At 36.7% G+C, this 27,115-nt stretch overlaps 1 long non-coding RNA gene across 1 annotated transcript in view; it reads right to left on the minus strand.

Annotated features, from left to right (window-relative positions):
* Window positions 1-27,115, minus strand: part of LOC125960659 (uncharacterized) — a 107,876-nt gene that overhangs the window by 57,633 nt on the left and 23,128 nt on the right. Inside the window, exon 2 of the long non-coding RNA XR_007470547.1 lies at window positions 5,621-5,688. This is a non-coding gene — a long non-coding RNA (uncharacterized LOC125960659). The remainder of the gene's footprint in view (window positions 1-5,620; window positions 5,689-27,115) is intronic.

The raw sequence follows: 27,115 nt of genomic DNA on the forward strand, positions 1-27,115 counted from the left end.
TCTCCCTTAGAGCCTTCTGAAGGAGTGTGGACCCCTGATTTTGGACTGCTGGCCTCCAGACTTGGGAGTGAATGCATTTCTACTGTTTAAGCCACGTAGTTTGTGGTATTTGTTATGGCAGTCTTAGAAAATAACATAATACAGTGACCAAGCAGCAAGTTCAAGGCTGGAAAGATTTACATTCTAATCCTGCCTTCATTTTTTTATTGGTTCTATGACCTTGAACAAGTGACACAGACCAGTGAACATCAGTTTCCTCATCTCTAGGAGAGGATAACAACAATTACTCTATGCTATTCCCAAATGTCAATGAAATAAAGCATAGAAACAGTAAAACACTATACAAATAGAGGCGTGTTTTAATGTCTCTTATAATCTCCTCTCAAAGATAAATCTCTCTGGGACTTTTACCTTTTTATCATATGGCATAGTTTCAAATCCTTCATCAAAATGGTTATCTTCTTTAAAGATAAAGAGAGGATTCTAAAGGCAGTAAGAGAAAAACAAATAGTTAATTACAAGGGAACTCCCATAAGGCTATTAGGTGATTTCTCTACAGAAACTTTGCAGGCAAGAAGGGAGTGGCAAAATATATTCCAAGTCCTGAAAGGGAAAAATCTGCAAGCTAGGATACTCTACCCAGCAAGATTATCACTTAGAATAGAAAAACAGAGAAAGAATTTCACAGACAAGCAAAAACTAAAAGAGTACAGCAACACTAAACCTATCCTAAAGGAAATATTGAAAGGTCTTCTCCAAATAGAAAAGTAGCAAGAATCTATAAGAAAGACAAAATCACAACTGGAAAGTAAATCACTTAAATAAGCCAGTACACAGATTAAAAAAAAAAATTCTGTGAAAGAAATGATAACCACAATGAACAGCAAAAGGATAAACATGAAGATGTAAAAGAGGAAATCAAAATCATAAAATGTGGGGAGAAGAGTAAGAAAACGTAGATTTTTTTTTTTTTCAGAATGTGTTTGAGCCTACATGACTATCAGTGTAAAGTAAGTAGATATACGAAGGGGTTAACATACTTGAAAAACAGGTAATCACAAATCAAAAGCTTACAATAGAGTCACCAAAACCAAAAAGAAGAGAATACAAGCATACTGCAAAAGAAAATCATCAAACCACAAAAGGAAAAAAAAAAAGAAAAAGAAACAAAGAATACAAAATCAATGGGAAAACAAGATTTAAAATGGCAATAAAGACATATCTATCAATAATTACCTTAAATGTCAATAGACTAAATGCTCCAATCAAAAGACAAAGTGGCAGATTGGATTTAAAAAAAAAAGCCCACACTACGCTGCCTACAAGAGACCCACTTTAGGGCAAAGGACACACTTAGACTGAAAGTGAGAGGATGGAAATAGATACTTCATGCAAACAGAAATGACAAGAAAGCAGATGGCAATACTCATATCAGAAAAAATAGACTTTAAAACAAAGGCTATAAAGAAAGATAAAGGACACTATGTAATGATAAAAGAATCAATACAAGAAGAAGATATTACACTCATCAACAAATATGTACCCAATATAGGAGCACCTAAATACATAAAACAAATACTGACAGACATAAAGGGAGAAGTTGATGGGAATACAATAGTAGTAGGAGACTTTAACATCCCACTCACACCAATGGACAGATCTTCTAGACAGAAAATCAATAAGGCAACAGAGATCCTAAATGATATAATAGAACAGTTAGACTTAATTGATATTTTCAGAACATTACAACCAAAAAACCCCCAGAATACACCTTCTGTTCAAGCACACATGGAACATTCTCTAGGATTGACCACATACTAGGGCACAAAACAAGCTTCAACAAAGTTAAGAGTAAAGAGATTATTTCAAGCATCTTTTCTGACCACAACAGCATGAAACTGGAAATCAACCACAGAAAAAGAAACAAGAAAACGATTACATGGAGACTAAATGACATGCTACTAAAAAAACCAATGGGTCAACGATGAAATCAAAGAGCAAATTTAAAAAATACCTTGGGACAAATGACAATGAAAATACAACCCTACAAAATCTGTGGAATACAGCAAAACAGTTCTTAGAGGGAAGTTCATAGTGATACAGGCCTTTTTGAAGAAACAAGAAAAATCTCAAGTAAACAACATTACCTATCACCTGAAAGAATTAGAAAAAGAAGGACAAACAAAACCTAAAGTCAGCAGAAGCAAGGAAATGATAAAGACCATACAGGAAATAAATAAACTAGAGACTTTTAAAAAATGGAAAAAAGTCAGTAAAACCAAGAGATGGTTCTTTGAAAGGGTAAACAAAATTGACAAACCTCTAGTCAGGCTCACAAAGAAGAAAAGAAAGAGGACCCAAGTAAACAAAACAAAAACTGAAAGAGGAGAAATCGCAACCGATACCGCAGAAATACAAAAAACCCTAAGAGGATACTATGAACAATTATATGCCAACAAATTGGACAACCTAGAAGAAATGGACAAGTTTCTAGAAACATACAGCCCACCAAAACTGAATCAAGAAGATATAATTTGAACAGACCGATCACTAGAAGTGAAATAGAATCTGTAATTTAAAGAACTCCCTACAAACAAAAGTCCAGGACCAGATGGCTTCACAGGTGAATTCTACTAAACATACAAAGAAGAACTTTTACCAATCCTTCTCAAACTCTTCCAAAAGATTGAAGAGGAGGGAACACTCCCAAAGACATTCTATGAAGTAACCATCACACTGATACCAAAACCAGATAAAGACACTACCAAAAAAGAAAATTACAGGCCAATATCTTTGATAAATATAAATGCAAAAATTCTCAACAAAATATTAGCAAACTGAATCCAACAACACATACAAAAGATCACACATCATGACCAAATTGGATTCATCCCAGGTTCACAAGAATGGTTCAACATACACAAATCAATGTGATACACCATATCAACAAAAGAAAAGACAAAAACAACATGATCATCTCAATAGGTGCAGGAAAAGGATTTGATAAAAGTCAATATCCATTCATGATAAAAAACATTTGTGAAAGTGGGTATAGAGGGAACATATCTCAACATAATAAAAGCTATTTATGACAAAACCACTGCCAATATAATACTCAATGGTGAAAAGCTGAAAACCTTCCTGCTAAAACCTAGAACAAAACAAGGATGCCCACTCTCACCTCTTCTATTCAACATAGCATTGGAAGTCCTAGCCACAGCAGTCAGACAAGAAAAAGAAATAAAGTGTATCCAAGTTGGTAAGGAGGAGGAAATAGTGTTTATATGCAGATGACATGATACTATACATATAGAAAACCCTAAAGACTCCACACAAAAACTACTAGAACTGATAAACAAATTCAGTAAGGTAGCAGGATACAATATTAACATAAAAAAATCAGTTGCATTTCTTTACACTAACAAATATCAGACAGGAAATGTTAAAAAAAAATCCCTTTTAAAATCACATCAAAAAACAAAATACTTAGGAATAAACCTGACCAAGGAGGTGAAAGACTTATATGCTGAGAACTATAAAACATTAATAAAGGAAACTGAAGATGATTCAAAGAAATGGAAAGATATCCTATGCTCTTGGATTTGAAGATATTGTTAAAATGGCCATACTACCCAAAGCAATATACAGATTTAATGTGATCCCTATCAAATTACCCATGACATTTTTCACAGAACTAGAACAAATAATCCTAAAATTTATATGGAACCATAAAAGACCAAGAGTTGCCAAAGTAATCCTGAGGAAAAAGGACAAAGTAGGTGGCATAGCCCTCCCAGACTTCAGACAATACTACAAAGGTACAGTAATCAAAACAGCAGGGCACACAAACAGATATATGGATCAATGAAACAGAATAGAGAGCCCAGAAATAAACCCACACACCTACGGTCAATTAATCTTTGACAAAGGAGGCAAAAATATACAATGGGGAAAAGACAGCCTCTTCAGCAAATGGTGCTGGGAAAGTTGGACAACCACGTGTAAATCAATGAAGTTAGAACATCCCCTCACACCAACACAAAAATAAACTTAAAATGGCTTAAAGACTTAAATATAAGGCATGACACCATAAAACTCCTAGAAGAGAACATAGGCGAAACACCATCTGACATAAACTGTACCAATGTTTTCTTAGGTCAGTCCACCAAGGCAATAGAAATAAAAGCAAAAATAAACAAATGGAACCTAATGAAACTTATAAGCTTTTGCACAACAAAGGAAACCATAAAAAAATGAAAAGACAACCTATGGACTGGGAGAAAATATTTGCAAATGATGTGACTGACAAGTGCTTAATTTCCAAAATACACATACAGCTCATACAACTCAACAACAAAAGAACAAACAACCCTGTCAAAAAATGGGTGGAAGATCTAAAGAGACATTTCTCCAAAGAAGACATACAGATGGCCAATAGGCACATGAAAAGATGCTCATTATCGCTAATTATTAGAGAAATGCAAATCAAAACTACAATGAGGTACCACCTCACGCGGGTCAGAATGGCCATCATTAAAAAGTCTACGAATAATAAATGCTGGAGAGAGTGTGGAGAAAAGGGAACCCCCCTACACAGTTGGTGGGAATGTAAATTGGTGCAGCCCCTATGGAAAACAGTATGGAGGCTCCTCAAAAAAACTAAAAAGAGAGTTTCCATATGATCCAGCAATCCCACTCCTGGGCATATAATGAGACAAAACTATAGTTTGAAAAGACACATGCACCCCTATGTTCATAACAGCATTATTTATGATAGCCAAGGCATAGAATCAACCTAAATATCCATCAACAGATGAACAGATAAACAAGATGTGGTGTGTGTCTGTGTGTGTGTGTGTGTGTGTGTGTGTGTGTGTGTATACACACACACACACACAGACACACACACAGTGGAATACTACTCAGCCACAGAAAAGAATAAAATAATGCCATTTGCACCAACATGGATGGACCTAGAGATTATCACACTAAATGAAGTCAGAAAGAGAAAGACATTTGCCATATGATATCACTTAAATGTGGAATCTAACACATGACACAAATGAACTTACCTAGGAAACAGAAACAGACTCACAGACATAGAGAACAGATTTGTGGTTACCTACCAAGGGAGGGGGTGTGTGAGGGAGGGATGGATTGGGAGTTTGGGACTAGCATATGCAAACTACTATATATAGGATGGATAAACAACAAGGTCCTACTCTATAGCACAGGGAACTATATTCAATATCCTGTAATAAACCACAATGGAAAAGAATATGAAAAAGAATATATACATATGTATAATTGAATCACTTTGCTTTACAGGAGAAATTAACACAACATTGTAAATCAACTATACTTCAATAAAATACATTTTTAAAAGCTTAAAAAATGGTTATATTCTTATAGAAGAATAAATTTGACTATTCTGAATATTAACTCTCTTTCTAATCATTAATTGAGCAAACTTGGTCTCTTCCATTAGGATGCATAATCCATATTCTTGAATAATATACCTAAATGGCTACTCAGCATCTCTACTTGCATGACCAATATGCATCTCAAAATCAGTAAGTTCAAAACAGAAATCTTCACTCAACCTCGGCCTCAAACTTACCCTACCCCCAAGCCACTTCTCCTTTTAGATTTCCTCATTCATGGTCAATGGTTCCTAGATGAGCACACCTAGGCAATATAAAGTATAAAAGGCAAAATTAATTCCTTTCTTTGGTCACCTCTCACATCCAACCCACCAGAAAGACCTCGTGCCTGTACTTCTCACGTATATGCCAAATCTGACCACTTTCATTGAACACTAACCACCTTGTTCAGTACCGTCTTCTCTCAACAGGAATATTGCAACAGCCTCCTAACTCATTTCCCAGTTTCCATCATGGGTCTACATGTGGCCCATTTTCTACATGCTAGTCGGGCAAACTTTCAAAAATGTAAATCAAACCATGCTACTCCTCTGATTAAATCTCTCCAATGTCTTCCCATTGCAATTAGAATACAATTGAAATTTACTGTCTTAGCCCACAACACACAGCTGGATTTGGCCTCTCCCTGCTTGTTTAACCATTCACCACACTCCAGCCAAACGGACCTTCCTTGCCAAGCTCATTCTCTCATCAGGGACTTTACATATTCTGCTTAAAATGTCTTTGTTCTAGTTCTTCAAAAACCTGGCCCTTTCTAACAATTAAGGTCCCAGCTCAAAGGTTACCTCCTGAAAGAGATCTTCCGTGGCTATCTCATACAAAGCAGCTCTCCCTCCTGTTTCTATCCTAGCCACCCCGATCCCAAATTCCAGTTTTCTTATTACAGCACTTATTACCATACAAGGTGTCTTGTTTAGTTATTTGCGTATGCATTTACATCTGCTCTCTTTTTTGGAAGGTGATACCCACAAGAGAAATTACCTTTTGTGACTTTGTACACCACCTGGTGTCAACTACCAGACATTTCGTGAACACTCAATGAATGTCATTAAACACTTCAAAAAAGCAGATGGCAGCAATAAAACAACAAAAATATGTGACAACTGTGGGAGAATGTGCAAATAGTCACAAATATATTTAAGTGTTCTGACTGAAATAGAGAAAATAAAGTGAGATAATTACTTTAAAATTCTAAAACTGTGGAAGAAATGTTAGTATTTTGAAGTATTGATTTAATATCCCTATTTTCCTTTCTAAAATCCTCTTTTCTGCACATTGAAAAATAGTACAGAATCTAATTAGTAATAATGAAGATATAATATTAGGCAATGATAATGTAATTATTATGATTTGGTTTACGAAAGAAGAAATATAAGCAAAATAACATCCCCTAACAAAATTTTAACTCACATAAACATTTAAAGATCCAAACAGCCATGCAGTAGGCTGATTCATATGAACAGTATGGAGTAATTCCAGCATTAATAAACTAATAATAGTCATTACCTTTAATGAAGGTCATACAATTTCCTTTTTCAAGTCAACATAATTTTGAAACTTTATAACTCAAGAAAAAATTATATGAGGGCTTGAAAACTATTCAAGCAAGTCATGAATAGCAAGGGTACATGCTTTACTCCTGGAAACTTTATCAGTGTAAAATGAACATGATTATGATCTGATTTGTGCAGACTTGTATTTGTGATGACTCCAATGTTGCCTATTAATTCCTAGAATTATATTAAATGTACTCAAGGAAGATTGGTTAATATCTCTTGAGATTTCCATGAGAAATAAATGTCTTTTTTATTTGGCTAGTCAGGTGGGAAAATATGAAGACAAAGTCTATACTAATTTACACCGTATACTGTGTTGTTTCCAAAGGCTCAAGAATATGCATTTTTCCGGAGAGTAATAATCCCTTCCACTTTATAGTTTGCAAATCACACCACATACATTATTACATTTGAGCCTCATAAAAATAAGTATTACAGTGTATTATTTCATTTTCATATCAATAAATGAGAGAAAACATTTACATAACTTTTCCAAATGGCATGGCTAGAACACGGACAAACCAACAAGAGCCCAGGGTTGAAATTTTCATCCTACCATCCTCCCTTGTTAATTTCTTGACAGGTAGGGCACAAAGTAATTAAAGAAAAGTGCTTTCAGCTACTGCTACCCAAGGAAGTGTCATGACATCCACATTTCCCTGCAACAGGAGAACCAGTTCTGACTCCAAGCAGGAAATAACTCTTAAAAACAAGGGGCTTAGGGCTTCCCTGGTGGCGCAGTGGTTGAGAGTCCGCCTGCCGATGCAGGGGACACGGGTTCGTGCCCCAGTCCGGGAGGATCCCACATGCCGCGGAGCGGCTGGGCCCGTGAGCCATGGCCGCTCAGCCTGCGCGTCCGGAGCCTGTGCTCCACAGCGGGAGAGGCCACAACAGTGAGAGGCCCGCGTACCGCAAAAAAAAACAAACAAACAAGGGGCTTAAAAACCCCTCTTGCATCACCAAAGTAAAGAAGAAAACAGTAATTCTACGAAGAGAAAGCAGCTGCCAGCAGACACAAAGGTCTTAGAATAGAATGGCAGAGAACAGCTGGAAACTACTCCTAGACAGCAGTTTCCAAAACATATTAAAGTGAAGCACCGCTTTCTGTAGAAATCAATTGATAAAAATCCAGTAGTTAAAGATTATACTTTGAGGAAGAAAAACAGAAGAAGACTGACACTATTACATTAAGGAGGCTGAAGCTAGGTCAGGCAGATTTGGGCAAGAGAAACTTGAGAAAGATCAGAACCCAGATGGGACCGTATCACATTGTTGAATGAATATTACAAGTCTTATGTGAGGGGAATTTGGAAAAGTCAGAACCTCTGTTATGCCTATTATAGATCTTACCTTACCACACTGTAAATTGTATAACACTTTCCTTTGGCTTATGGGCTCAGTTACTCTAGACAAAGTTGCTACTGTCATTAAGTTTCAGTATGAAGAGACTTCTCTGGATATGTTTATATGAAGATACCTAGACAATGCAGTTCCTATTAGTGTTAAAATTCTGGAGCCCAGATTAGATTAGTCAGTGAACCAACTTTATACCTTTTTTAATGAGGTTATTTCTGTCTTAGGCTGTGTTCATCCACAAATGGTCACTGCTTCTCTCTAGGACAAGATTATACATGACTGTATCCCTCAGGCTCCCCAAACTTCTTCCTCCCTTATTCCTCCTGGGCCTAAGTATGGTAATAGTTTGTTTGCTAATATACCCAAGATTACTGCAACAGTCTTTGTGATTACCATACACCCACACCTTTATAATTAGTATCTCTGTAAATAAATCATTCTAGAATTAACCTATTTCAGGTGTGCCATCTGTTTCCTGTTAGTACTCCAGAAGATACAGATTCACATAGTACAAGACTCTGTTACCTGGTTCTCATCACAACCATGACAGATAATGAATTCTAGTTATTTCCTACTGACACCAGTGCAACTCGGGGTTATAAAGTAATTTACCTAATGTCACACAGATAGTAAGGTAGCACCAAAATCTTGAAATCGAATAATCTGAGCCAAAACCTCTGGTATTTCCACTGTACTGCATTGACTCTTGAGTTTATTATATATCTTTCCACATATGTATACCTGATTTCTAACAGAATTTGCTATAAGGTGACAGGATGTTTGAGTGAAAAAGATAGTACAGATAACCTATCTTAAAAGCTTTATAAACAAATGAGGTAAGAAAACTGAGGAAAATGACGTAATTTGCTCCAATTCACAAAGGTACTGACTGCCAGCCAAATTTCCCACACATTCTTTAAATAAACAGATATATGCCATTCAATGACATACTGATACAGACAGGTGACACGACTTGCCAAAGGTGATATACTCAAAGGTTGAGACATGTTTCTTATTCTCAAACATCTCTTATAGGAGTTGTAGGGGGCTTCCCTGGTGGTGCAGTGGTTAAGAATCTACCTGCCAATGCAGAGGACGCGGGTTCGAGCCCTGGTCCGGGAAGATCCCACATGCCGCGGAGCGGCTAAGCCCATGCGCCACAACTACTGAGCCTGCACTCTAGAGCCCATGAGCCACAACTACTGAAGCCCGAGTGCCTGGAGCCCATGCTCCACAACAAGAGAGGCCACTGCAATGAGAAGCCCGCGCACCGCAACAAAGAGTGGCCCTGCTGCCACAACTAGAGAAAAGCCCCACGCAGCAATGAAGACCCAACACAGCCAAAAATAATAAATTAAATAAATAAATAAATTTAAAAAAAAGAGTTGTAGGGCAGAGTAGGTGCTCATACCTATAATAGAGAGGAAATCAATATTTTTTAAACTGAAATTATCCATCAATTGCTTTATCTAACCATCTTACAGTTTTGATTAGAAATAACGAATAAATTTCTGAAGGAAATGGTAATCTGGGGAACATATTTGACATTTTGAAATGCTATTATTATTATTATTATTATCCTCATATAGTATTTAGAGAATCACTATCTGGTCAAGTGAGGAATAATTCTGATATTTTAGGCAATTTTGAGTAAACCTTATTACTAGCTTGAAAATATAAAATAAGTTAGCTAAAGCATAGCTAACTCATACTAAATATAAAACACTAATAAAATCAGGGGTAAAAAAAGAATTTCTAGTAAAAATGTTATAATTTTCATGCCTTTGCAAGTTCTAACCAATACAACTTATCAAAAATAGAAGTTAAATAATAGAAGTGAAAATATGGGGAAAGAAACAAAATTATCATTTTTATGGATAATACGATTGTATAGCTAGGAATTTCAAAAGAATGAAGAGAAACTACTAAATTAACACGAAAATTCAATACGGTGGCTAGAAACAAACAAAATGACATAGTTTTCTTGTATATCAGTATTAAATAATTAGAAGTATAATTTAAAAACTTATACTAGTAGACAAATATAAGGTACTCAGTAAGAAAATGAACGAAAAATATATGAGATCTACATGAAATCAACTACAAAATTCCTGAAAGCCATAAATACATTAAAAGTCATGCACTATTTCTGGATCAAAATACAAATTATATAGATATCTAATTGTTTCCAAACTTCAGTAAACTTATAATACAATTTTAATAAAAACTCTAAAGAGATCTTATCCTAATTAAAAAAAATAATTATAATGTTCATGAACAGACAAGCTGAAATCAAACAATTTGGGGGAGGAAATTTACACAAAGGAATTAGTTTACATAAAGGGAATATATGAGATGGAAAACAATGAGGAAAGAACAGATTAATCGACCAATTATCTGGAACAAACGGTCAGCTAATTTAAAAATATCAGCTAAGATTCTATCTTTATAATACATGCAAAAATATAATATAATTAAAAATTTAAATATAAAATATCAAGCCATAAAAAACAGAAAATATTAAAACTTTCTACTTTTAAAGTCATTGGAAGTAATCATGAAGGATACAGTTAATATACTGGCAAAATAAAAATATAAAACTGAATGTTGAAAGTATTGTAAACATTAAAAGATAAACTGAAAAAATATTTGCAATAGAGAAAGGGTTAGTGAGTTTAATACATAGAGTTTAATCAAGCAATTAAGGAAAAATTTGAGACAATACATAAATGAAAAAAGGATATGAGAGAATTCATGAAAAAGAAATTTTATGTAATAAATATATTTTTAAAAGGCTGAATGTCAAAAGTAATGAAAGATATTTTACTTAAAATAAAAATCAACTTTTCGGGCTTCCCTGGTGGTGCAGTGGTTGAGAGTCCGCCTGCTGATGCAGGGGACACGGGTTCGTGCCCCAGTCCGGGAGGATCCCACATGCAGCAGAGTGGCTAGGCCCGTGAGCCATGGCCACTGAGCCTGCGCCTCCGGAGCCTGTGCTCCACAACAGGAGAGGCCACAACAGTGAGAGGCCGGCGTACCGCAAAAAAAGAAAAAAAAAATCAATTTTTCAACAAATAGATTTGCAAAGATTTTTTTAAAAGTTAGTTTTACAAAGTTAAGTTATGTACATAGTACCATGTTTGAAAGTATAATGATATAGCCAGTAATTTCATCCTTGGTAATCCATAACAAGGATATACGCTGAAACACAAATATTTATGCACTAAATTCTTCTACACTGCATTAGAGTAAAAACAGCATTAATTTGCATATGGGATATGATATTAACTATGTTCTACCAGATAGGAAAATAGTAGGAAGTTTTGTAAATTGTATTTCATGTTGATTCTTTTTTCCCTATTTTATTGAGATATAATTGTCATACAGCACCGTACAAGTTTAAGGTGTAAAGCATAATGATTTGACTTACATACATCATGCAATGATTACCACAATAAGTTTACTGAACATCAACCATCTTATATAGATACAAATTTAGAGAAAAAAATTTCTTTGTGATGAGAACTCCTAGGATTTCCTCTCTTAACAACTGTCATATATAACATACAGCAGTGTCAATTATATTAATCATTTTGTACATTACATCCCTAGTACTTATTTATTTTTTAACCAAAAATTTGTACCTTTATTATTATTTTTTTTTTTGCGGTATGCAGCCCTCTCACTATTGTGGCCTCTCCCGTTGCAGAGCACAGGCTCCGGACGCGCAGGCTCAGCGGCCATGGCTCACGGGCCCAGCCACTCCACGGCATGTGGGATCTTCCCGGACCGGGGCATGAATCCATGTCCCCTGCATCGTCAGGCGGACTCTCAACCACTGCACCACCAGGGAAGCCCAAAAATTTGTACCTTTTGATCCCTGTCATCCAATTGCCTCTCCACCTAACCCCATCTGGTAACCACAAATCTGATCTCCTTTTATATGAGGTTGTCTGTTTGGGTTTTTTTTTTTAAAGTATGATTGATCTATAACACCATGTAAGTTCCTGGTGCACAACATAGTGATTCAATATTTCTATACATCGCAAAATGATCAATATGATGTCTAGTGTCCATATGTCACCATACAAAGCTATTACATTATTATTGACTATATTTCCCACTCTGTACATTTCACTCCTGAGACTCATGTGGTAATTTAAAGTTTTCACCTCTTGATTTCCATCATCTATTTCACTCAATGATCTGTGCCCCTTTCCTCTGGCAACCACTTGTTTGTTCTCTGTATCTGTGACTCTGTTTCTGTTTTATGTTTGTTCATTTGTTTTGTTTTTTTAGATTCTACATAAAAGTGAAATCATAGGGTTTTTGTCTTTCTCTGTCTGACTTATTTTGCTTAGGATAATACCATCTAGGTTCATCCGTGTTGTCTCAAAAAGCAAGATTTCATTCTTTTTTTACAGCTCAGTAATATTCCATTGTGTGTGTGTGTCACATCTTCTTTATTTTTTAACCTACTGAAGGACACTTGAGTTACTCTCATACTAAGGAAATTGTAAATAATGCTGCAACGAACATAAGGGTGCATATATCTTTTTGAATTAGTGTTTTTGTTGATTTCAGGAAAAAAAAAAAAAACCAGTAGTGGAATTTCTGCATCTTATTGTATTCTATTTTTAATTTTTTGAGGAATCTCCACACTGTTTTCCATAGGGACTACACCAATTTACATTCCCACCAACAGTGCACAAGGGTTCCTTTTTCTTCATATCCTTGCCAACACTTGATATTTGTTGTCTATTTGATAATAGCCATTCTAACAGGAGTGAGGTAATATCTCATTGCGGTTTCAATTTGCACTCCCCTGATTATCAGTGATGCTGAGCATCTTTTCATGTGTCTGTTGATCATCTGTATGCCTTCTTTCAAAAAGTGTCTACTCGGGTCCTCGGCCCATTTTTCCATTGGGTAGTTTAATTTTTTGATATTGAGTTATATGAGTTCTTTGTATATTTTGGATATTAACCTCTTATAGAACATGTCATTTGCAAATATCTTCTCCCATTTGGTAGGTTGCCTTTTTGTTTTGTGGATAGTTTCCTTTGCTATGCAAAATCTTTTAGTTTGTTGTAGTCCCCTTTATTCATTTTTGCTTTGTTTCTCTTGCCTGAGGAAACATTAGAAAAAAATATTGCTTAGGCCAATTTTAAAGAGCATATGGCCTATGCTTTCTTCTAGAAGTTTTATGGTTTTGGGTGTTACATTTACATCTTTAATCCATTTTGAGTTTATTTCTATATATGCTTAGAGAAAGTAGTCTATATTGATTCTTTTGTATATAGTTGTCCACTTTTCCCAACAGCATCAATTGAAGAGGGTTTTTCTGCATTAGTATATTCTTGTTTCCCTTGTCATAGATTAATTGCCCATATAAGTGTGGGTTTATTTCTGGGCTCTCTATTCTGTTCCATTGATCTATGTGTCTGTTTTTGTATCACTACCACACTGTTTTGATTAGAGTAGTTTTGTAGTATAGTTTAAAATCAGGGCGTATGATACCTTAAGCTTTTTCTTTCTCAAGACTGCTTCATTTATTTGGGGGTCTTTTGTGTTTCCATACTAACTTTAGATTTGTTATAGTTCTGTGAAAAATGCTATGTATACTTTGATAGGCATTTTACTGAATTTGTAGATTGCCTTGGGTAGTATGGTCTTTATAACAATACTAATTCTTTCAATCCATGAGCACAGTATATCTTTCCATTTGTTTGTGTCCTCTTCAATTTCTTTCATCAGTGTCTTATAGTTTCCCTAGTACAGGTCTTTTACACTCTTAGATTTATTGCTAGGTATTTTTTTTTGATGCAATTATAAATTTCTCTAACAGATTGTTGTTAATGTACAAAAATGCAACAGATTTCTGCATGTTAATTTTGTATCCTGCCAATTTACTGAATTAATTTATTAGTTCTAATAGTTTTTTGGTGGTGTCTTTAGGATTTTCTATAGATAGTATCATGTCATCTGCAAGCAGTGAGTTTTACTTCTTCTTTTCCAATTTGGATTCCTTTTCTTTCTTTTTCTTGTCTGTTTGCTGTGGCTAGGACTTCCATACTATGTTGAATACAAGTTGTAGGAATGGTCATTATTATCTTATTCTTGGTATTAGAGGAAATGTTTTCAGCTTTTAACTGTTGAGTATGATGTTGGCTATAGGTTTGTCACGTATGGCCGTCATTATTTTGATGTATATTCCCTCTATACTCACTTTATGGACAATATTTTATCACAAATGATGGGTGAATTTTGCTCAAAGATTTTTCTGCATCTATTGAGATGATCATTGGATTTTTATTCTTCAATCTGTTCGCATGGTGCATCACACTGACTGATTTGCAGACACTGAACCATCCTTGCATACGTGGAATAAATCTCACTTGATCCTGGTATATGATCCTTTTAATGTATTGTTTAATTCAATTTGCTAATATTTTGTTGAGGATTTTTGTTTCTGTGGTCAATAGTGATACTCTCCTGTAATTTTCTTTTCTGTGGTAACAAGAGATGAAGTGGAGTGACAGAGACACTCCAGGCTAGGACTCTGATATATGAATAAAAATATCTATAATAATTTGTATTTCCCTAATGTCTAATGATGCTGAGCATCATTTTGTGCACTTATTTGCCATCAGTATACCTTCTTTAGTGAAGTGTCTTTTCAAAACTTTTCCATGTTCCTATTGAATTATCTGCATTTTTATTACTGAAGTTTGAGTGTTTTAGATACACTCTGAATTATAGGCATATAGTGAAGTACCATTCCACATCTATTAAAAGCTATAATTAAAAAAAACTGACTGGGCTTCCCTGGTGGCGCAGTGGTTGAGAGTCCGCCTGCCGATGCAGGGGATACGGGTTCGTGCCCCGGTCCGGGAAGATCCCACATGCCGCGGAGCGGCTGGGCTCGTGAGCCATGGCCGCTGAGCCTGCGCGTCTGGAGCCTGTGCTCCGCAACGGGAGAGGCCACAACAGTGAGAGGCCCGCGTACCGCAAAAAAAAACCCAACAAACCTGACTGTACCAAGTATCGAGAAGATGTGAAGGAATAGGAACTCTCATACACTTTTTTTTTTTTTTTTTTTTTTTTTTACTTTCGGCTGCGTTGGGTCTTCATTGCTGTGTGCGGGCTTTCTCTAGTTGCGGTGAGCGGGGGATACTCTTCATTGCGGTGCGTGGGCTTCTCATTGCGGTGGCTTCTTTTGTTGTGGAGCACGGGCTCCAGGCACGCAGGCTTCAGTAGTTGTGGCTCACAGGCTTCAGTAGCTGTGGCTCGTAGGTTCTAGAGTGCAGGCTCAGTAGTTGTGGTGCACGGGCTCAGTTGCTCCGTGGCATGTGGGATCTTCCCAGAGCAGGGTTCAAACCCATGTCCCCTGCACTGGCAGGCGGACACCTAACCACTGTGCCACCAGCAAAGTCCTCTCAAACACTTCTGCTGGTAAGATGGTATAACCACTTTGAAAAGCAGCTTGGCAGTTTCTTAAAGTATCTACTATATAATCCATCCATACTACTCCAAGTATCTACCCAAAAGAAACAAAAGTATATGTCCATACAAACACCTGAATATGACTGTTCATAGAACCTTTATTTGTAATATCCCCAAACTAGAAACAACCTAAATGTCCATCAACAGACCAATAGATAAACAAATTGTGGTAATTCCATACAATAAAATACTATTCAGCAAAAGATAGGAATGATACTATTTACTGATACATGCAACAATATGGATGAATCTCAAAATAATATGCTGAGGTGAAAGAAACCAGACAAAAACTATGTATATTCTATGAATCCATTTCTATAAAACTCTAGAAGATTCAAGATAATCTATAGAGAAAGCAGATGAGCGGCATGTGAAAACTGGGAGGGAGTGAGAGGAGTGTGAAAAGGGTGCAAAACTGGAATTACAAAAGGTTATGAGATTAGTTTAGGGAATGAAACTTACCAAAATGTACATTTTGTATATGTAAAATTTAGTGTATGTCATTGTTACCACAATAAAAGCTGTTAAAAATTTACAGTGACCGCGTGTTACTTTTCGTATTTAAATTATTTTTATTATTGTGAGTGCATTATTCAATATTCAGATTCTGATCATGTAGTAGTAACCTAGTGGGTGAAGAGTTTCCCTCAAGGGAAAGGTTTATGGAGGGAAGTCCTGTGTGGGCCAATTAGGCAGGGAATGTTATACAGATATCTCTCTATGGTATAAGAGGGAAGACAGAGAAGCAGGAGGGAGGACAGGCCAGAGGATAAAGCAAGATGAACATGGCCTAGTGGGAGGAAATGGGTTTGAAAAGGTCCAGGAGGGCATGAGGCCAAGGTCAGCAGGTGAAGAGCCAAGAAATTTAGGTGACCAGGCTGGTCACCTAACAGGTACAGTCTAGAGAGTCCACTTAGATTTGGGGGACGAGCCTAGCATATTTCATTAGACTAGGGTAAGACAAGTGACATATCTATTCTAAGCTGGGTAATGAATTCACTGGTTAAACAAAGAAGAGATCTCACAGTGATGCTCTTTCAAAAGAAGAGAAGTCTCCATATTTGACTAGGAAGAACACTTCACATTATGTAAAAAGGACTGTTGATGAAGTTGGATTGTGGCTGGAAAGGAAGATATGTGAACACTTTCATTTCCTACTGTGTATATAAAATAATTGCTCTTTGAAAAAGTAAAATCTCAATTTAGTGATAATGCTTAGGGATTAAGATGTCCTTGTTAATTGACTTTTTTATTTATACAATCGTTGATGACAATCATAGAATTTCACAGCTGGAAAGGACCTTGGAGATCCTTTAGTCCAACCTCACTTTATAGATTAGGTAACAGAGGACCAAGAGGTTAAGTAAATGGCCCGAGGTGGCAGTCAATTAGTGACAACTGGGATTATAAGAGAAATTTAACTAGAACATGCTTTTGTTTCAATCCTTGTGATTGAAACGTTTTCTTCAAGAATGTGTTCATCTATTTAAATGTTTTAATATGGAAATACAGGAACTCTGAACCTACAAAGAGGTGTGCCTCCAATTTCTACTTTTATCAATTGGTTTAACTAAGATTTATTAAATTCCTACTATGTTCTGGGTACTGATTAAGTTCTGAGACTAAAGAAAGAAAATATAAATAGAAAGAGCTCATAGTCTAAGGTGCTGACAGAAAGTAAATGTGATTAATGCTATGACAGATGTAAGCATAGGGGCTCTCAAACCACACCAGAGGGATGTCTGCTGGGATGGAAAAGAGTTGTGACAAGTATTGCATTAATACAAACAATATATTAATTAGACACACAAAAAACATAAGAAAAACAAGGAAATAATTATCACAAAATTTAGGATTGCAATTACCTCCAGGATGGAGTAAAGGGAGGCCATTACCAGAAGCCCATTCAATTATATTGGTCGTGATCTATTTCTTAAACTGGATGGGCACATGTATGCTCATTCTAAGTGATTTTTCTAAGTAATAGTATATAGTTGTTTGTACACAGGCTGCGTTACATACAGAAAAAATCTTTTAAGCAACTGAGAGCTAGAGAGAACGAGAATAAGTGAAAACTACAGTCCCTCTAATGGTGAAAGGAAGAAAGGAGTTTCTATAGGAGTTCAAGGGGTATGAGGGGGGAAGAAATAAAGTATTTCAGCTTTTCTGCTGGCCAACAAGAAACAGATTGAAAATTACAGAGGACTATATCAATACATATAATTACGAAAATTGGAGAATGTAAGTTTTGCTTGAGAAAAGTGGCAAGCACTTTCTTCTGTCAGACGAAAGAAAAAGGAAAAATAGTTAACCGTGAGAAACATTAGGAGCAAATAAAGGCATTTCCTGAAGCTCCTCTTGAAGGCTCATGGTTTTCTTAGCAAAAGTAAGGATTTTATTCCTTATTTGCCCAGAGAGTAAGGGCAAGAGGTGGTAAGGGAGGGATAGGGGAGTGGAAGGGGTAGAGATGGGGAAGAATTGTTCTTAGAAGCTGGAGGGAAATGAAAAAGTATGAAATGGCCTCTAATGGATACAGACATTACGACTCAAGTCTATCTGAGGAGTAAGAGTAAACCTGCAGTTGATTATATTGGCAGTCTTGTGACTTTTTTTTTTTTTTTTTTTGCAATGATAAGCTGGCTGCAGAAGTAGAGAGCTCAGGTGGCTTAGAATAACATAAAGTGTTCTGTGGACTTGATTGAGGCAGCAAGGAAACATAGGATGTTGGGACATGTCATACATTGGACTGGGTTATGAGATGTAGAGCTCCAAGCAGGCAAACAGAAGAGTGGAAAGGATGAAGCCATTTGGACCTTAATCTAACCCCACCAGGGCAGAACAGGTATGGAGGTTATGCTTAAGATTTAATAGTTAAGGTTTATTGTGAGTCTAACTACAAAGTGCAGTTGAAAGGGGAAAGGGGTGTAGGAGGTTGTGAGCCATGTACAAAGAATGTGAAGAACTCAATTTGGATTCAGACAAAAGTCAAAAGGGGGTTTGCAAGAGCAGGTGTTAGGTCCCAGCAGGAAGGCAGAGCACAGCTATATAATCTGGTTGATGGCCCAGGAAATTTAGGAAGAAAAAAAAGTCACTATTCAGAACCAGGTCTGTAGATGGAAAATAAAGGCCCATTTAGTAGGTGGGTGTTTAGAAGCAACACTTTTGTACTTCTAGAAGGGAGTAGAAAAGGAGACAGGTGAAAAGGAACTAAGTTACTAATTAGCCATGTTCTGGGAACTGGACCCCTAGAGATAAGGGTAAGTGTGACTCTGAAGTCTATATATCAGAGTCTTTGGCTGGAAGAAATGACCAAGGCTAAATGTCTGTTAGATTGGTGCCTTCAGCTGTACAGTCGTTCTTTCATAAGTCAGTTGGTCTTGGAACTGGGGGAAAAGAAAGGTGTACTGAATGTATAAAAGTGGACAAAGTTCCATTAGTGGAGCTTGGAACAGTAGAGTCAACAGAACTGAGGTGGAAGGATTAATTAGGAGTTTGGCATTAAAATATACACACTACTGTATATAAAATAGATAATCAACAAAGATCTACTGTATAGCACAGGGAACTATACTCAATAACTTGTAATAACCTATAATGGAAAAGAATCTAAAAAAGAATAAATTTGGGGGCTTCCCTGGTGGTGCAGTGGTTAAGAATCTGCCTGCCAGTGCAGGGGACACAGGTTCGAGCCCTGATCCGGGAAGATCTCACATGCCGCGGAGCAACTAAGCCCGTGTGCCACAACTACTGAGCCTGCGCTCTAGAGCCCGTGAGCCACAACTGCTGAGCCCTCCATGCTGCAAATACTGAAGCCCACATGCCTAGAACCCATGCTCCACAACAAGAGAAGCCACCACAATGAGAAGCCCGTGCACCGCAATGAAGAGTAGCCCCCGCTCGCTGCAACTAGAGAAAGCCCACACTCAGCAACGAAGACCCAACACAGCCAAAAATAAATAAATTTATAAAAAAAGAATAGATTTGTATATATGTATAATTGAATCACTTTGCCGTATACCTGAAACTAACACAACATTGTAAATCAACTATATTTCAATAAACATTTTTAAAAAAGAGAACTGAGGTGGATACTGTCAAAGAGAGCATGGTAAAAAAGGATTAACATCAGGTCTAGGAGACTGGCTGAATCTGGGCCCAGATGCTGATGAGATTTCTCTAGGTGTGATTAATACACTATGTTGGTGGACTTCAGGTTTCCTATTAGTTCATATCTGTACCCAGACCATACCAAATGATTTAGAGTCACCTGTGTTTCTTCTTATAGATGGACTTCAAGATCACATTCATCAGACTGTCAGAGCATGGGTTAGTGTTTTCAAAGACTCGTGTTATTCTTAGGAAGCTTGAAGTGTTGCCCAAAACACATGAGCACCAGTGCTGTCAAAACTTCCGCAGTATATGGAAGTGCCAAATACACCTATACAACACCCCTGACTTCACAAAAAATTTAATCAATTTCACCCATAAGCCATGCTTAACAGAAAAATGACAAGCCAGAGTTGCCACCCTTGAGATTGTGGAATGTGGTTAATCATTTGGGAAGGTTAAAAAGAGAAGAGTGGGCAGAGGGCAGTAATACTTGTGAAGACAATTCAACGCGAAAAACAAAAGGAATAATGCTAAAGAAACGTAGGAACAAATAGAAAGGTGAAAGGTGTATTTTCACTTTAAAATTTTTTCCTTGTTAAAGGAAAGTTACTTTACTTTAAAGTTACTTTAAATATAAAGGATTGAATCTTAAGGAGCTATGTATGGAAACTTCACTGTGTGACTTCACTTGGGAACTCTTCATTATAGAAGATTCAAGTCTATTTGGGCATCAACTGGAGAATGAGTATTCAATAAAATACCCAGAGGATCGCAAAATTATTTCACTAAAGGCAGTCTCAAAACAGGAAACGAGTATAGTGTTTTAGCCAAGTTCCAGTATATATTTGTATTTTAATCCTTTGGAATAAAAACTAGAATAATTTTCTCAGGAATTAAAACATAGAACTCTAAGAAAAACAGAAATAGACTCACAGACATAGAGAATAAACTTATGATACTAAAGGAGAAAGTGTGAGGAGGAAACTATATGTACTGTATGTATAGTACAGGGAACTATAGTCAAGATATTGTAACAACCTATAATGGGAAAAAATCTGAAAAAGTATACATATATATATATATATATATATATATATGAATCACTTTGCAGTAGAAACACTTTAAATCAACTATACTTCAATTAAAAAAAACCCAAAAAACAAAATATAGTACTTTAAGAATCTATGATGAGAATGCTAAGAAGAAAAATCTCTATTTTATTTTCCTAAAAAATAAGGAATACTTTATAATTATATCACTATGAGTAATATTTTTAATCTTTACTTTTTAAAAACATACATAAAAATATTTGAAAATTATCCAAACTTTTAATATCTCCCTTACTGTTGATTTTAATTGTTACCCACAGAAAGTTTAAAATTAGGTTTTCTGTGCTTAAAGCACAAAACTTTCATGAAAGCTTTTCTCAACCTTATTTACCCTGAAAAATATGTATCTTAATTTGATTTATGCTCTTGAATAAGTAATTCACTTAATAGGGAATTTTTCTTAAAATGTAAATGCTATTCAACTTCAATACACAAACTTTTAAACTATTGTTCTGCAATAAAGATACATTTTGCAAAAACATTCCATGCTTATTTTTCAGTTCATTTTTAAATTAATCTTGCACACACACACACACACACACACACACACACACACACACACTTGCTTAAGGGTGAACAAAACTTATGGTTGTACAATGTAGGGAAAAAACAAAAGGGAAAAAGTCATCCTTATTCACTTTGAATTTTATCTATAGAATAAGCAATCATAGAAGTAGAAGAGAATTATATCTGTCATGTTCCCAACAAGAAACAGATGTCACACTCAAATTAGGATAATTCAACAGACTACCTGGATATGGGGCTATTTACAGAGATGGGAGTGTAGGGGAACCACAAAGTAGATACAGCAGTGCGGGCTTAGTAGTAACTGTGGAGCTGAGACCCCTGACCCAAGGGAGAAGGGAGGGAGCGGTTATTGGACCATTGAAGAGAGAGCCAAGAGAACACATATCTGCTTCATCCTCTACCTTCCCCAGTGACCAGACCCAACCCGAAGCCTCTGGGCACAAGAACTCCATGGCTGTAGGGCAAGTTGTTTCCTTTCCTCAGACAGAGAACAGGGTAGAGAAGGGAAGAGAACAGAAAATCCAAAGGAATGAACCAACAATGTCAAAGCCAAAAATATATAACCATAGCAAAAAACTCTTCTCCTAAACTAATAGATAAGATACGTAAATTATAATAATTATTGAATAGTATTAGTAATTACAACCAAGCAGCACATGGTTGAATTGCTTATAATTTCCATTACCATTAATGACTGAGTTCACAATCTGGCCTAACACAAATCCCATCGCTAAATCATAGTTAGAGGAGACACGGAGACGCATGCACACACACACACACAATGTAATATATTCAACAGCTAGGTTCATCATTCATTCTTTCAGTCATTAATATGTACTCTGCTAGGCACTAGGGATTAAAAAAGGAGATCTCTGCTCTCCAGAAATTCTCAGTGCAGTGAAAAAGACAAATTTAGCAAGTAATTAGGAGACAATAGAAGTGAAAAGTGGTAAAGACCTCAGAACAGGGAAGCCTTCATAAAATGCTAACTTTTGACCTGAGACTTGAAGGAATAATTACTCTAGACAGGGGATAAAGCTTGTACAAAAGCATGGAGTGAGAGGGTTTGGTATGGTTGGGAAACCAGAAAAAAAAATTCAGAGTGATGGGGAACAGTGTGAGTGGGGATGCAAGATGCATATGAGATAGAAAAGATGAGTTAGGACCAAATTATTAAGGCCCTGTTTGCTATGAAAATAGCATAAATTTCATCCTAAGATAATACTTTTCAAACTTTTCACCATAAAAATAACACAGAGAGAAGACAGTGAACTTATACACCCATAGGTCTGCTGGCAACATCTGCAGCAGTTTGTACTTCAAGCAAAAACATTTTTAAAGTCTTAAACCTTACTGTGAAAACTAATGAGAATTTTGCATTCTACTCGTTTGTTTGTAATAACACGAAAGGGATATTTTGACACACTTAAAAATGAGTAAAGTGGATACTACAGTAAGCTCAGCCATGGTTAGTTTGGGGCTTCTAAAACTCCCAGGAATAACCTAAGAAAACACCCTCTCCAGGAAGTTTGAAAAGCAGATTTGAAAAGTCTCATGAGGCAATAGAGAGGCAATGGAGATTTTATATACATATATATATATATATATATATATATATATATATATAATATATAAAAATACAGACAGTGATACTACAGAAAAGAGAATGGATTCAAGAAATGCGAGCTCTAGCGTCTGGCAACACTAGGAGACAAAGAATGAGACAAGGATGATTTCAAGTTTTCTATTTTGGGTAGCTGGTCTCAATGGTAATGATATCTTTGAAAATCACAAAGAGAGGAAAGTTTGTCAGTGAATGTGGCGATTATAGCTTGGGAACATAGTGAGTTTCAAGAGGATGCCATACAGATAAGTAGAGCTTTCCAGAGGAATGATACAAAATAAGGTCTAGAGTTCTAAAAATGGAGGTTGAGATTAAACGTCAAATATTAGCCACCCTGAAACCAAATCTGGTCTATACAAGTGTTGTGTTTGACGTAAATAGTGTGAAAATATATTTTTGAACTAACATTCAAACATTTGGAGACTAATTTCAACTATTCTCAAAATACTTCAAATTCAGGGAACCCTGGACCAAATTACCACATGACAAATCTCCCACTTACGAAGTAAAGGCTGCCCCTTTTGAAGAGGTCTGCACCCTCCTCTAATCAAGGAGGCATATACACTTACCTCCATCTGCCTCACTCATGTATAGTGTTACTTGTGAGACCCTGATGATGTTTATACTTGCAGTGTCTGGTCTAAGTGAAAGCTAAGCTTTTATAGTTAATGAAATCACTTGCATGAGAGAAGAGGAGGGAAAGAGAAAGGAGAAAGGAAAAGAGAAGAGAGACCACGAAAGGAAAGGGGAGAGGAGAGAAGGAGAATGTTTTCCCTGAGAAACAGTTGAACACTTGCAAAAAGAAGTGCCAGAAAAGGATTGTAAGGATGGTCAAGCCAGTAAGAAAACTGAGACTGTGCTGTCGCGAGAACCCGGGGAGTAGAGATCTCCAATAAAGAAATGAGAGAAGTCCCATGCGGTCGAAAGGTGCAATTCAAATGAATTTGGAATTGTGGAGGTCCTTGTTGTTTCAACGCGAGTCAGACTGCAGTACATTTAGGGGAGTGGAAAGTGAGAAGAGAGATACAAGTAGCCCAAAACATCCTTTTAGTAAATGATTTTTTGTGTGTTCTTTGAAGTTTAATCCACATGACAAAGTGCATTCTAAAATGATTTCTGAGTTATTTTTTATATTTAACGGTTTGCAAAACAGATGAGAAATTAGTGTCCTAAATTATAAAATCTTTCCTAAACTTTAATTTAAATAAATTTTATTTTCAGGATACACATATCACCAGAAAAAAAGGGATTACTGGTAAAGAGAACAATGACTTATACCGTATCTAGAACATTGCTTGAATATGAGGACAGATGAGACTTGAAGTAACCCAACTTCATGGCAAGGCTGTGGTGATTTTTTTTTTACTTGACCTTGATACTGACTCTTCTCTATTTTAAAGGAATGAAAAAATATTAATAAAATCATGTATAATGGCCAAGATTTATGCAGATTATCCTCTCACTCAAATACTAACAAGTACATTTGTGGAACAGAAATAAATCCATTTACATCCAATGACCTGTCCTGCAGGTTATGGCAGAAAACCAAAGACACATTCAGAAGGAGTCTGTGATTGAAGAGGATTTATGGAAGGGACTGTCTTACAAAGGCTTTCACACAGTTAAAGGACAGCAATAAAGAATGGTATCAGATCCAAGGGCTCGTGACAGTGGAAAGAAGGCCAGCCCCAGGCCTGAGTAAGTAAGAAGAGGGAATATTTACAAGAACCCAGGTAAACATGTAACTGTAGGAAAAAAAGGACAGGAGCTTCCAGAGAGCAACGGCTACAGCCAACCTGAATGATGCCTGACAGGAAGGGAGCTGGGGGAATAAATATCTCAAACCCATTGTCCTCCAGATCCCCAATTTCCGGCCATCGTCTCCCATTTTCTAAACCCAGTCAGAATATAAGGGAGACCAGTTGACGTGACCATTAACACCAGCCTTCCCACTAGCAGAGAGAAGAGGAGAGAAGGGGCAAAAAGATCTCTCTAGCATATCCTCCAGAAAGTAAATAGTTTTCCCTCAGGGAGTTGCCTAGACCCTACATTACAGCATTTTCTTCAACCAATGGCGAGTTGGTCCCCTTCTGCAATAACAGTGATGTTTCATTTTCTCATTGTTTGGAAAATTGCCATATAAGGCAGCGTAATGGTTAGCGTAGTGGTTTTTTGTTGTCCGCTTGTTTATTTATAGCATCCAACCCCCTTTCTTATTTCCAGAGAATTTGTCATTGTAGATTGTCTCTGTGGGGAGGTGGGCAAAGGTGCTCCTGCCTTTGACTAGGAAAGCTTGAGGGACAGCCCCTTCCCCTTCCTGCCCTCTGCCCACAAAGGCAAGTCCCTGGACCTAAGAGCACTGAATGAGGTGTGTTCTCCCAAGACCCTAAATTCAGAGGAGGTAAGCAACATTAACTAGAGTTAGGATTTCTTCTAGGCAGAGGAAGCTGTGCTCATTTCCTTAGCAACAGCAGTAGCAGCCTGGCCAGGTTATTCCTGTTAAGAACACTTGTAGTACTTTCTGTACTTTTACTACTGGGAAGCACTTAGTTCAATCCATTCTGCTAACCTAGGCTTCCAGCTTCTGTGCAATTACCTAAGTTCCAAAGACCCTCCCAATAAACGCTCTTGTTGGCTTCTGTTATGTGTACTCAGAAACACCTTAACATGTATGATTACTGTTTGCAGCACTGAGTGGCCAGTTGGACGACACCACGTTTTCCCCAGGAGCAGGTTTCCTTCACACCTCTGATGTGGACCTATCTGCATTTGTCCTATCCTCCTTACCCAGCCACTCAGTCCCCATCTCAGTACCTGACCTAGTCATTCCTTTGTCCTGACCCTGTCCTCAACTGGGGTCTTTCTCTCCCTTTATTTTAAAATTAGTACCATTTTTTAATCTTAATCCTCATCTTCAGAAATATTTTATTTCCAAGTCTTTTGATTCCGATATTTGAATTCATTTAGATGTGTATAACTGATAGAAGCTTGACAGGACAAGCAATAGATTTTCAGGTGTCAGAGGCCAGCTGTTAGTTGAGATATCTGAGGAACAGGTAGACTATCCTGGCAGTCTTAAAAAAATCTCAGCAGAGATTAAAAATCTAAATGTAAGAGAAAAAGGGAAAATAACATTTTATATTTGTCTACTAAGTCAACCGCACCGAGCTAGTCACTTTTGGACATTTTCTTTCATTCTCACAATAAGAGAGTTTAGGAAACTTCCCCAAATAACTGCTATTTAGTGACAGAGCTGGGATTTGAACCTGTAACTCCTCCCTCAGCCCCTGCCACACCACCACTCTGCCTAAAAATGACAGCCACCTCTTCAAAGATTCTGACACTCCGAGTGTGAGAAAATAGTGGCAGCAGTCAGTTCAGTGACGAAGGTACAAGAGACTACATGGCATCGTACATTTCAAGATGAATTTTTGACAGCACAGGAAGCGCTTTAGAAGAAGTCATGAATTTGATTGGGTTAAGCTTAGAACATCTACTAGAAAACCATTTCTTAAATTACTATTTTCTATGGTATTGATGGAAAGGAAACTGTGTAATTTGCTCATGTGTCAGAGGTAGTCTGCTTGTTTACTGTTAATGATAATCAAAATATCTGACATGTAATAGTGTTCGGGTAACACTTAAATCAACCTGATTATACTGGAAACCTAATAAATAATAACTACAGAGGGTTTTTTTGTTTAATATGCCTCTGGCTGCTGAAGTACTGCCAATCTGTAAAATATTTGAATTCCAAACCACAAATGGATGTGTATTCGATTGTATAATCAAAAGAGAGGAAATAAAAAACACAGCTCTGATGGAGTAGCCGTTTAACATGAAATTAAGGGAAAAAACCTGAAAATCATAAAAGTACACTTC

The sequence above is a fragment of the Orcinus orca genome, chromosome 12, assembly GCF_937001465.1.
Source record: "Orcinus orca chromosome 12, mOrcOrc1.1, whole genome shotgun sequence".
In the NCBI taxonomy this organism is placed as follows: domain Eukaryota; kingdom Metazoa; phylum Chordata; class Mammalia; order Artiodactyla; family Delphinidae; genus Orcinus; species Orcinus orca.